The sequence below is a fragment of the Ictalurus furcatus genome, chromosome 10 (assembly GCF_023375685.1).
Source record: "Ictalurus furcatus strain D&B chromosome 10, Billie_1.0, whole genome shotgun sequence".
Classification (NCBI taxonomy): Eukaryota; Metazoa; Chordata; class Actinopteri; order Siluriformes; family Ictaluridae; genus Ictalurus; species Ictalurus furcatus.
In genome coordinates this window covers 11192986-11205076 of record NC_071264.1, presented here as the reverse complement: position 1 = coordinate 11205076, position 12091 = coordinate 11192986, and the positions used below count along the sequence as shown (strand labels likewise).

Genomic DNA, 12091 nt, shown 5'->3' with positions numbered 1-12091 from the left:
TTTGCCAGGCCTTTACTGTAGCCACTTTCACTTGCTGCTTTTTGGGGTCTTTCTGCCTTCAGTTTTGTTTTCAGTAAGTGAAAAGCATGCTCAGTTCTGTTGAGGTCATTGGATATTTAAGAACATTTGATTTCTTTGCCTTGATGCAATATTTTTGTTAAACACCTAAAATTAAAGCTGAAAGGCTACACTTCAATCACATGTTGATTGCTTCATTTCAAATCCATTGTGGTGGTGTACAGAGACAAAAATAGCAGTCTCTTCAAACAGCTGAAAATTGGTGTTTTTTGTACTAGAGATTAAAAACATGTTTTTTGTGTGTTTTTCTTTTGGATCATAGTGTCCTTTATTATTTGGCTTAAGAGCAGCAGCAAAGCCCTGTCTCATATTTTTGCTCCCTTGCTAATAGCAGTGGGGGAGTCAGGATCAGAGCATTGCCCTAAAAGTTAGCTATGGCACAGAGAAAAATAGTGGGATGAAAGCGATGTGAAATGTTTTTCACCCTGAAAGTCAGCTCACTCAGTTCTTCTAGCTACTATACACAACTAATATCGATAGTCCAAAGGATTAAGCCACTGCATCCATTGTGTACATTCAGAGATAGGAAAACAACTGATCTGCTCCACTCATCTGGATTTGCTTTGCTTGAAAAGTAAAGCAAGAGTAAATATGTACATGGGTAAGTGTGTGTGCATGCAGGTTTTGATCTGTATTGGCAGCTCTTTTCAGGGGAAAGTAGTTAATGCTTTTTCATTTGCATATCAAAAGGTGTTACATGAAGTTTTTCGGAATAGAAAAGAAGAGTCCAGAATAGTTAGAGTTGGATTTTATCAAATTATTATAATCTATTTCTTATGTAAGGAATACCACATGACAGTCTGTGTTGTTGGAAAATAATCCACAGTGGAGTGAATGTCCGTGAGATATTTCCTGTTATCACTTACATTAAAGCAGAAGTAAACAGTCATTCCCTCACTAGCCTCTCTTTTTCTTTTTCTTGAAGTTAATAGCTTTTAATGTTACAGAGAAATCAGAAATCATAAAGTCCTCTGTCCTGAAGACTCTCTTGTGATTGTTAAAAAGCTTGTTGCACTGATTGTTAAAAAGCTTTACACTGGCGATGCATTCCATAAATGTTATATAAGCATTTCCTAACAGAATGTTTAACATGATATGCACCCAATATTTGATCATACCTGCTCTTTCAACTCATATAAGCAGCAGCAGGGATGTGCCATGTCAAGTACAGGACATTCGCTAACCTCTGCTCAAAAGTTGCGAGATTTCCTCCTCTACATTGCGAATTCGCTAAAACGGTGTAAAAAGTCACCAAATTTTGTGACAAAGCTGGTAAGTTTGCAAAGCTATATACAGTGTACGTGGCACTTGTGTATTTGTTTTTGGTAAATTTCCAGATGGATGTAAATAAATCTGCCAGTGTGCACCAGTGCAGGAATGGGTTAAGTGCAAAATGAGAACTCCTGCACTTTCCTTCACACATTCAAACCCCAGCTAAGAGAACTGATGCAAGAGCAATGGTGAAAAGCAAAGAAATGGAGTGGAGCACTCTTAGTTAGAGCCATGGGATTTGAGAGAACTCGCTCTCTTTGTTTGGTAATGTGTCATTTTACACTTCATTTCTTAGCACTCGGTCCAGATTTTTGACTAGTGGAGAGTGGCCAAGGACTAATCACAAGCTTGGCTTCATCTCCACTCTATCACGTGATCCACTGAGGCCTTTTACAAGGAAGTGGAAGCCACTTACTCTGGGTTTTTTTCTGCAGTTGTTTTCTTTCCTTCTTTCACTCCTGCTCTCTAGAGCTTGAAAATGCATGCATTCTCCAAATGGAGTCCTCTTCCCTATAATCCAGGTCATACTCTTCTAGTGGTTGAAAGCAGAATATTTACTTGTGGAATGTTGTTGTGCTCTGAAAATACAAACTGTGATAATGCAGACTCTAGCAAAGCACATTTGCAAAGGCCAATTCTTTTTAATGCAAAATCTTTTGTAAATTATAGGATTTTATACTTTTAAATGCAATTCCCTATTTTTTTTTATAATGTGTAATGTTTTTTATATTTTTTTTAATAATGTATCTATTATTACACTAAATAGCATTTTGAGCCTTCTCAAGATATTTCTAAACTCTCAGCTTCTTATTTAGTTATTTATATTTTATTTAATAACTACCTGATATACGGTAAGATGTGGAACCAAATAGCATTAGCCACACTGTAGAACTATTTTCATCCTTAAACACACAAAAGAAATACATAAAATAAGTATGCACATTTGTGTATGTTTGTGTCATGGCACACAACAAATTTTGGTTAAACAGCTGTTTACGGAAACCACAATATATTGACTCAGGATGGTCCTAGCTCTTTGGAACAAAAACTGTTCCAATAAATCTCTAGAGCACATTACAAGGTACATGGACATATACTGTATAAACATTTTACACATTCTTGTTCCATAGACTTAGAACTTTTAGTCCAAATGTAATGCTCAAGATAGCTCATAGTTCCACATTTAGGGTCAGTTTATTATGGAAAGGGTTCAAGTCTCAGTCTTAATTTTTAGGGGGTACCTAGGTAAATATAGTGTGCATGTGGAACATTCAGATTTGAGACTTTTTTTAGGGGGTGAGAAAGTGATTTTTTGTAATTTTATTTAAATTTCCCTCACTTTTGGGAGGAATATCTCTGGCGAGGGACCTGAAATTTTCACAGAAATAAGTCCTCCATAGTAGCAATATAGTATAGTAGTAGTTCAGTATCATACTGCTGAGCGGCTAATCCTCCCACCACGATGGTTCCACTATGAAATGGAACCTCGACATGAAAAGAAGAAGAAGAAGAAGAAGAAGTAGCAATCAAACACACCTGAACAAGCTAACCAAGGTCTTCAGGATTACTCATGCAGGTAGATACACAGGCAGGCAAGTTTGAGTTTGGAGCTAAACTGCAGATTTGAAGAACCCCGTGGTAGTTAATACTTCACTGTTGCCAGTATCAAATGTAATAACCTCACTGACAAGCATAAGCTATTGTATGTCAACTATAAACATAATTATTGTAAAAACTGTTATTGTTATTATTTGTTATGCTTATATTACATCTGTTAATTTTTCAAAATGCATGAATAAAGTAGGTTTTCCCCAGATTTCTATTAGCCTTAACTATGTAATCAGTGGGATCTCAAACTCCAACTTTACAGCAGAATGCTACTATAGAAGATTTACTGTATTTCTGTGAACATTTTATTATGTAAACATAATCTGATTTGTATCCCCCACCAGAGATATTCAACCCAAAAGTGAGGGGAATTTTTAAAAAATTGCACTTTCTCTCCATAAAAAAATAATAGAAGTCTTCAAACCTGAAATGTTCTGCATGCACATTATACTTGCTTAGGTACCCCCTTAAAAATAAGACTGAGACTCAAACTTTTCCCATTATACATTGGCCTTAAAAGCGGAACTGTGAGCAATCTTGAGCATTTGGATTTAAGTTTTGGATTTAAGTTCTAAATCATTTGGATCTAAGTTCTAAATCTAAGGAACAAGAATGTGCTCTAGAAATCAGTTTTTCTTCCCAAAGAGCCATCCTGAGCCGAGATAAACTTGTGTTAACAGCTGTATAACCAAAATTTGTTGTGTGCCATGACACAAAAATGGCCATCATAGTTAAACCAAGTAAAATAATAATAAAAAAAAATGGTAGTTTTGCAATGCCAATACATAGAGGTAATCACTCTAACAAAATTGGGGAAATGAAAAATGGTCAAGCAACCAGCATTAGACCATTTAAGATGGAATGACCCAGGTGTGTAGTTACAAGAGTGAGGAGTGTCTGGACCTGCGACTGCATTTGCCTAAGATGGGAAAACATTAAGGGAATAGAGATGGAGAACTCGGGGTCATTTAGATTCAGTCAAACTAAATTCCCATCATTACATGTGTTAGCAATGAGCAGCAGTTCCAGGCTTTCAGTGGGGCCTATTATTGGTCTCTGAGGTCAGTCTCTCACAGGCACATTAGGCTGAGAATTTCCATCAACACATACAGTACACATCACTGACAAAACTACATTGCTGTTATCCTTATCACACATAACAAAAGAATCCCACCTCTGCCAGGAACCCAGGGTTAATGGGGTGCCATTCTGTAGCAGGAAATGCTTTTGGATTTGTATGGAAATCTGTTAATGTTTGTTAGTTGTAAAGTTTTTCAATTATGAATTAAGTAAGGAATAAAACATGATGGGGTATAGGAAAATAATCAGTGACGGGGTGGTGTGATGCAGAACAACACAAAGTGGAGCTACTGTTACTATCCTGAAGTATAGTAGATAGTCTAGGAGATATTGTTACTATCCTGATTATTTTCCAATAACAGCACATCCTGAAGTATTTTATTTCGCTTATACTTCAGCATTTTGTCAAATTTTACAAAATTTTATTTATTAAAGAATGGTACATCATACTTTTAACAATTTCTAGGTATTTAATGTTGTGGAATGTCCATGGACAATTTATTTCCTGTTATCACTTATATTTTAAGACAAAAATAAGCACAGCTTGACATGTCCCCAAGAAACCAGAAAGCACAAAGTTCTCTGACCTGAAGACGTTCCCATGGCAGAAATCTTATTGATTGTTACAAAGTGCTGACACTGAAGACTCCTTCCAAAAATGATAAATAAACATCTCCTTACAGAAAACTTCACCATATCAACAATTCTACTTCTTTGTTAAATAACAACCCTGTTTTTGTTTTTAATTTGTTTATTATTAGACTTGGATTATGTGGACAGCTTTCCATGACCAGAAAACCAAGAGTTGATCATTCGCACTGCTTTCTGCGAGAAAAGATTCCATGACTGTCTCCCCTCTCTATAATAACAATACTTGCCAGACAATTAATTGCCCTTTGCTGTTATGTGATGTGACTAGAACCCCCATCGTATCTGTAGTCATGCCATAAAACCATTTCATTTTGTGTTAAAACACTTTTTTGGTCATGCTCCTCCAAGGCATTTCCTCTAACCTCTGACAAGGCCACATAGGCATCCATCATCACACCTTTTTTTTCCTGCTTTTGTATATCCCTGCAAATGTCATAAGAAATGAGAATCTATCAGCAGTCTGAATTGCATTGGACACTCTTGCTTTGCACCTCATGGGGGTGAGCCTGTCATAATTTCCTTGCCTCAAGGTGGCGGTGACATTTGTTGTGGGTTCAGAGGTTCACCAGGAGACCAAGAATGACTTCACCCAAATTGGAAAACCTTTCCTGATAGGAACTGTTGCGCTCATAAAAAAGACCAGGAAAATAAAATCTTGAATAGTGGAAGAAGTGAGAGATTCTTGTATGTGTTAATTGGGATAAGAGCTGTTTGCATGCAGAAGTGCTTGTTCAACCCTGTTACTGTAACAGTGTGGATGTGAGTTTTCTTTTCTCTCTCCTTTTTTCAGTCTATGTGTCTCAAATTCTAATGCCATTAGTTGGTTGCCTCACTCAGAGTGGCGAGGTCCTGAGGAAGCCTTGCACCACTTGGCACTGGAGACGTCTGTCAACAGAGCTAACATAATTCTGCTCACCAGAACCTCACTTGCTACCCTTTTCTTATTTACAGCTTGAGCCACTGTGAGACCTTCAGAGGGATAGCTGCTAGTTTGCGAGACTTATTTAAAGGGCTGAGTATGTAACTCTAGGGAACCGCTATGTGATTCACTTTTTTAAATAGTCAAGGATCAGGCTTTGTTTACAATTAGAGTTGTGTATTAGATGTAAATGATTGGCCTCTATACAGTCCAGTGTTGCCAACTCTTTTCAGGAGAAAGTAGTTCGTGCATGGCCAAAAAGTCCCTAGAATTCTGCAGTTGATGTCATAAATTTTAACTTTTTTGGTGACTAGTTATTGGGAAACAATGGTGATCAGTTATTGCACATTGGGATACAATTGTGATCAGTGATTGGTCATTAAGAAACAACAATATTCAGTTATTGATCATTGAGAAACAATGGTGATCAGTGATAGTTGATCACCGTTGTTGTGAACAACGGTGATCAGTAAATGGTCATTGGGAAACAACTATCAGTGATTGTTGTGAATGTAGGCTTGCACAAGACCGACTCAGTCAGGATTTTTATACACGTGTCGTGAGTCGACCGAACCTGTTCTCTAAATTCGTATAACCAGTAGCAGTGTTATAAGCCGGAGAGCTGTATCGAGTACAGGACAGTTGCTAATGTCTCAACATTTGTTGTTAGGCTGTTTTTAACAATATATTTACTAAAGGTGTATAAAAAGTCACCAAAGCTAGTTGGCAACACCGATACTGACACTAATCAGACCTGATTCTAAAAGATTTTTAAAGGTAAATAGAAAACAGCTAAGAGAAGTATAATAGCCTTTTGAGGGTCACCAGCTTTGTGTGTTTGTCTAAAATCCCATAGCAGGCTCCAGGGAGCAGCTACAATTACAAAGGCTCTTACCTTTCTCAGTTGTGAGAGCCCTTGTTGTAATGTACCCACTATAATCCCTTGGCACTGTTTCATATTTATATGACTTTCTTTGCTGAAGTGAAGTTTCATCACTATGTTCATTTTAAAATATCAGGCATTAAAAAAACAACAACATTAGACTCCTTTTCACAAGTTTCATATAATAATGGTTGAAGTACACTATATGAGAATATTTTACACTGTACTGGGAGTAATAGTTATTTATAGATGATGGACAGCAATTAATGTTTTTTAATGGACAGTTAATGTTTTAGTAATGTTTTTTGACACGTTCTTTATCCGCTCAGGTGGAATTGTCAACGTGATGCCATTCTATTTTCTGAGATTTACCACAACAAAACACAGGTAAATTGTTCAAAGGTATTAACTTTGTGTCACACTTCCTAGTGAGCTCATGGGATAAATTTCAAATTTTTAATTTTTTCAACAGGTCTTGTGTTTCAGAAGAGCTGTACTAGGAGGACTTGCTACATACACAATCCTAAATATATTATGGTAAGAACTGTTTCTTTAATAACCCCTTAAAGCTCCAGGACCTGTTGGCAGTTCCAGCCTTCACATTCCTCAGATACCTTCTGATGTTCCATTCATGACAGTCATTGAATAATTCATAGTTATTAGGAATCAACAGATATTGTGTTGTAAACAAATACAGATACATACAGGAGACACACTATACTTTTAGTTTGTTTGTTTCAGCAGAAAGGTCAGGACTAGGATCCCGCAGGATGCAACAAAAAAGTTACACAAGCATAAAGCTTTTAGTTTAATGTGGATGAGCAGTCAGATATGAAGGTCATGGTCATGGGTTCACATTAACGCAAATTTGTCACTGTAATGCAGTTACTGCAGGGGTGTCAAACATACTGTCCACAAGCTGGGTTATAATCTGGCCCACCAAATACATTTTAACCATGGCCCTTTCCAAAAGAACAAAAATAGACGTTTCACATCAATGGTTGTGCATACCTAGGCAGTCACAACTTTTATGTTTTCAATATTATGAGCTATGTTTTGTAGATCCATGATATGTGGCGCATCCAGTGGCACTGATCTGTTTTGTATGGCCCTTTTGTGAGCATTCTGTATGCCCTATGTGCAATTTGTGTGATCTGGAAAAAGGACTGGATAGCGGCATGTGTTTTTGGACTTTTTTTGTTGGTGATGGTGCTCTTGTGTGAACTTCTCTGCACCTGCAAAACTATGCCAATTTGCACAAGGGGTAATTGGGTGCTAGCTTATTCGAGCCGGAAAGGAGGTGTACAACAATGGCTATGGACCTCCATCTATGATCCTGAGTAATGCAAGGTTGCTCAGGAATGAGATGGATGAACTCCAAATTCTAACAAGGGGATGCTTTGAGTACCGTGAGTCGTGTATTATGTTTTTTTTACAGAGACTTGGTTACACCCAGAGATCCCTGACAGTCTTGTTGGAATAGAGGGGTTCTCACACATTTGCTCTGATAGAAGTGAGCTGATGACAAGTGGTGTAGACAGCACACAGTCCGGGAGAAAATCTGTAACCCTGATGTAGAGTATGTGTGAGTCTCAGACCATTCTATCTATCCTGAGAGTTTGGTAATATCATCATCTGCTCTGCTTATGTACCCGCCAACGGCAATGCCTCAAGGGCTGTGACACAGGTGGCAGACTGTGTTCATGAACAACTACAGTGTACCCCAAATGCCCCTATTTTCATCGTGGGAGATCTTAATCATTATAACTTAAATACTACATTGCCAGGTTTTGAACAGTATGTTAAGTGTGATACTAGGAATAATAGGATTTTGGACAAATGCTATGGTAATATAAAACATGCATACACAGCCATAGCTAAACCACCCCTGTCTAACAGTGACCATAATACTGTTCACCTGATCCCCACATATAAGACAGCCCTAAAGAGCTGTAAACCCTTGGTTAAATCTATCAATGCATGGTCAGAAGACAGCATAGAAACACTGAAAGATTGTTTTTATACACTCACTGGGATATTTTCTTTAGGGAGCTGAGCCTGGAAAATGCCACAGAAATTACCACAGATTACATAAAATTCTATGTTGACACTGATCCCAAAATGGAAAATAAAACTCTACCACAACAACAAACCTTATATCACAAGGCAGGTGAAGGACTGTATTAACATAAAAAAACAGGCATTTAATACCAATGACCACTTACTTAAAACTGTACAAAAGGAGTTGGGTGTTGATAGGGTGTTGAAAGAGGAAAACCTACAAACTATGAACTCTAAAAAAAAAAAAATACGGGACCCGATGAGAATAGCCACGAACAGGAAACCCACAAAGAAATCTTTGCATGTTGTAGATGAACTGGCAAAAGCAAATGAGTTGAATTATTTTTTACAAGAGGTTTGACAATTATGATTTCTCAGCTGAATGTGACATGGTGCTTGATAGTCTTGCTATTGATGATGCTGATAGGCTAGAGATTGACCCTAAATCCATCAACAAGCTCCTTAAGCAAATCAATATCAATAAGGCCACAGGTCCAGAGGCCTACTCTGCTTTTCTATTAAGAACATGTGCAGATGAACTGACACCTGCCTGGTGCCCCATTTTCCAGAGGTCTCTATTATCACATTGCACTGGAAAAGGCAATCATTACACCTGTCCATAAGAAACTTATTGCTTTAATCTCTGTTGTGATGAAGTGTATGGAAAAGCTCATTATGAGCAAACTACAGCTGGATGTAGGCCCACAGTTAGACCCCTACCAGTTCATATATAAACACTGCAGCAGATGAAGGACAACCCCTCCATTATTAAGTGGTTCCACTCATTTCCATCACAGTCAGCAGGTCAGGGTAAACAGGATGTTGTCTGAACACTTGACCATCCACACCGGTGCCCCCCTGGGGTGCGTTAGTTCCCCAGTCCTGTTCACACTGTACACCAATGAATGCACATGTAGCACTGCTAACAATTACATGATTAAGTTCTCTGATGACACAGCCATCCTGGGCCTCATATTAGACACATCACATATAGTTATATATTAACATGAGGTTCAGACCTTTGTCCAGTGCTGCGACAAACATTTTCTTACCATCAACATTAAGAAAACGTGAAGATGGTGTTTCACCCCAAATCCATTGGAGACCACTCACCAGTGGTCATCAATGACCAGAACAAATATCTTACAAATATCTGGGCATACACATTGACAGTAAACTGACATGGAGTGTTCAGGTAGAAAACGTCTGTACCAGGGTCCAACAGGGATTACATTTTCTTCGTAGGCTGAGGGTCTTTGGTGTTAAAGACCCAGATTACACGTCTAACACAAAGAGCGATGAAAATCATGGGAGTCAAGCAGCATCCCACACTCCAGGCTGTCTTTGACAAAACAATTATCAGACAGGCCCCAAAAAATATTTCAGACCCCACCCATGTCCCCCACCCTGAGTACCAGCTTCTTCCCTCAGGAAGATGCTTCAGAGCCCCCGAGTGCAGGCTCAACTGCTTTAAGAACTCCTCTGTCCATCAAAGCCCTAAAAGGCAAGTCAGCCAGAGCTTTACCCCTATAACACTGTTTTTAATTGTAACTATAAGCATGTACATTTTATGATTTTATTTATTTATTTATTTTTAATGATGAATTTTACCATTATGAAGACTACAGGTGTGTTGTACGACGGGCAGTGTGCAATTGGTTGATTGATGGCAGTCTGTGTATGTGCTGTAGGTATTGTGTGTGCATGGGTGATAGCCTGTATATGTACTCTATGTATGCATTATGTTATTTGTATTTAAACAGCAGATACTGTACTGTATGTGTCCAAGACACATTTCCTTTGGTACAATAAAGTCTATCTATTTATCTATCTATCTATCTATCTATCTATCTTATGACATACAATATCAATTCTCATCAAGTCTCAATTCAAATGTTTAACACAACAAAATGTTTTGCAGGTACAGCGCAAAAAAAACTGTTCACAGCTGTGAAAAACTGTCTTAATTGTTTAACCTTTTGATCTTTTGTTTAAAAAATTCACAGAAATACTCTGCTCTCATGGATATCAAACAATTGCAAACACAGGTTTATCCAAAACAAAATCTTTGTGAAATATAGGTGTGCAACAATTATTGACAGCCCATGATTTGATATGAGAAAAATATATTTGAAGTATATTCCCATTGATATTAATTTTTTTTAGTACACCTGGGTGATTAGGAACAGGAAATTGTTCAACCATTACTTCCTGTTTCACAGGGGTATAAATATGAGGTAACACATAGGCCAACTTCCCTTAGTCATTCATAACAATGGGTAAGACCAAGGAATATAGCTGTGATGTGTGGTAAAAGGATGTTGAGCTTCACAAAATGGCAAGTGGCTATAAGAAAATAGCAATAGCATTGAAAATGCCCATTTCCACTATCAGGGCAATAATCAAAATTCCAGTCAAATGGGAGTGTTAGGAATCAACCTGGAATTGGATGTGTGTCTCTACTGTCTCAACACATTGTGAACGAGTGGCCAAAGAATCATCTGGGTTATGCATGTAACCCTGTTCCCTGAGAAGGGAACGAGACGTTGCGTGAGCTACACACTGTGGGAAGCGCTCTTGTGTGTGACTGATATCTGAAGTGTGTGAAATCATGCCTATTTATAGGCCTGCCATGGTCAGGTGATGTGACATTTCACGCGTCGCATAACTATAAAACGACGCCTGTAAACCACGTCATCAGCCTCGGTTATCTGAAGCAAACATGTGATTCACAGGCAAGACCCAGTATGACGAAGCTACGTAACGTCTTGTTCCCTTCTCAGGGAACAGGGTTACATGCGTAACCCAGATGTTCCCTTTCAATGGTAACACAACGTTGTTTGAGCTTCACGCTGTGGGATGAGTATACCCACCCCGTCATACTGAGGGTATGGCCTGTCACAGAAGCTCCATCAATAGGGGCGTGGCTGGCCGAAATGGCGGCCACATAGACCCTACTTGTAGGAGGAGCCAACCCTGCTGAGAAACAGTCCTGTAAGAACTCCAGGACTGTCGCTATTGTGCAGTTACTGGGTCTCACTGGTGTTGCTCACACAATGATGATAAAGTTGAATGCTACTTGTACGCATACAATTTTCTCGTGGATGGTGCTCTAGTGTTTACCATGGTTTCTACAACCTCGGTTGAGAGACCGGAATTTATGAGCTGGTGCCCTTCAGGGGCCAGACTCACAGTTCTCATAGTTCCGGCCGAGGGTGATAAATCAACCCTCTGGCTTAAGACAATAGATCCCTGTGAATGGGAATCTCCCAGGGAGTGCTGTCCAGCAGAGATATATAGAGGTGCTACTAGCAGCAGATGTGGCACGATCTTGGTAAACTCTTGCTAGAGCCTTTGGGAGCAGAGCAATCGAGGGAAAGGTGTACAGACGTGACCTCAGCCACATGTGTACCATGGCATACAGCCCTGACCTTTAATTTTTTTGTGCAGGAGTGAGGGCGAACTACAGCAGGCAGCATGTTGTCTCCTCAGAGGTGAAAACGTCCACTTCCGCTTGGCCAAACCTGCACCATATGGAC

General features: G+C 38.8%; 1 long non-coding RNA gene across 1 annotated transcript; it reads left to right on the top strand.

Moving 5' to 3' along the window:
- The first annotated feature begins 356 nt into the window (after nt 1-356).
- LOC128613980 (uncharacterized) lies at nt 357-8201 on the top strand. Its single transcript, XR_008386963.1, has 3 exons — nt 357-679; nt 6821-6878; nt 6964-8201. It is a non-coding gene; the product is annotated as an uncharacterized LOC128613980 (long non-coding RNA).
- Nucleotides 8202-12091: the final 3890 nt, after the last annotated feature.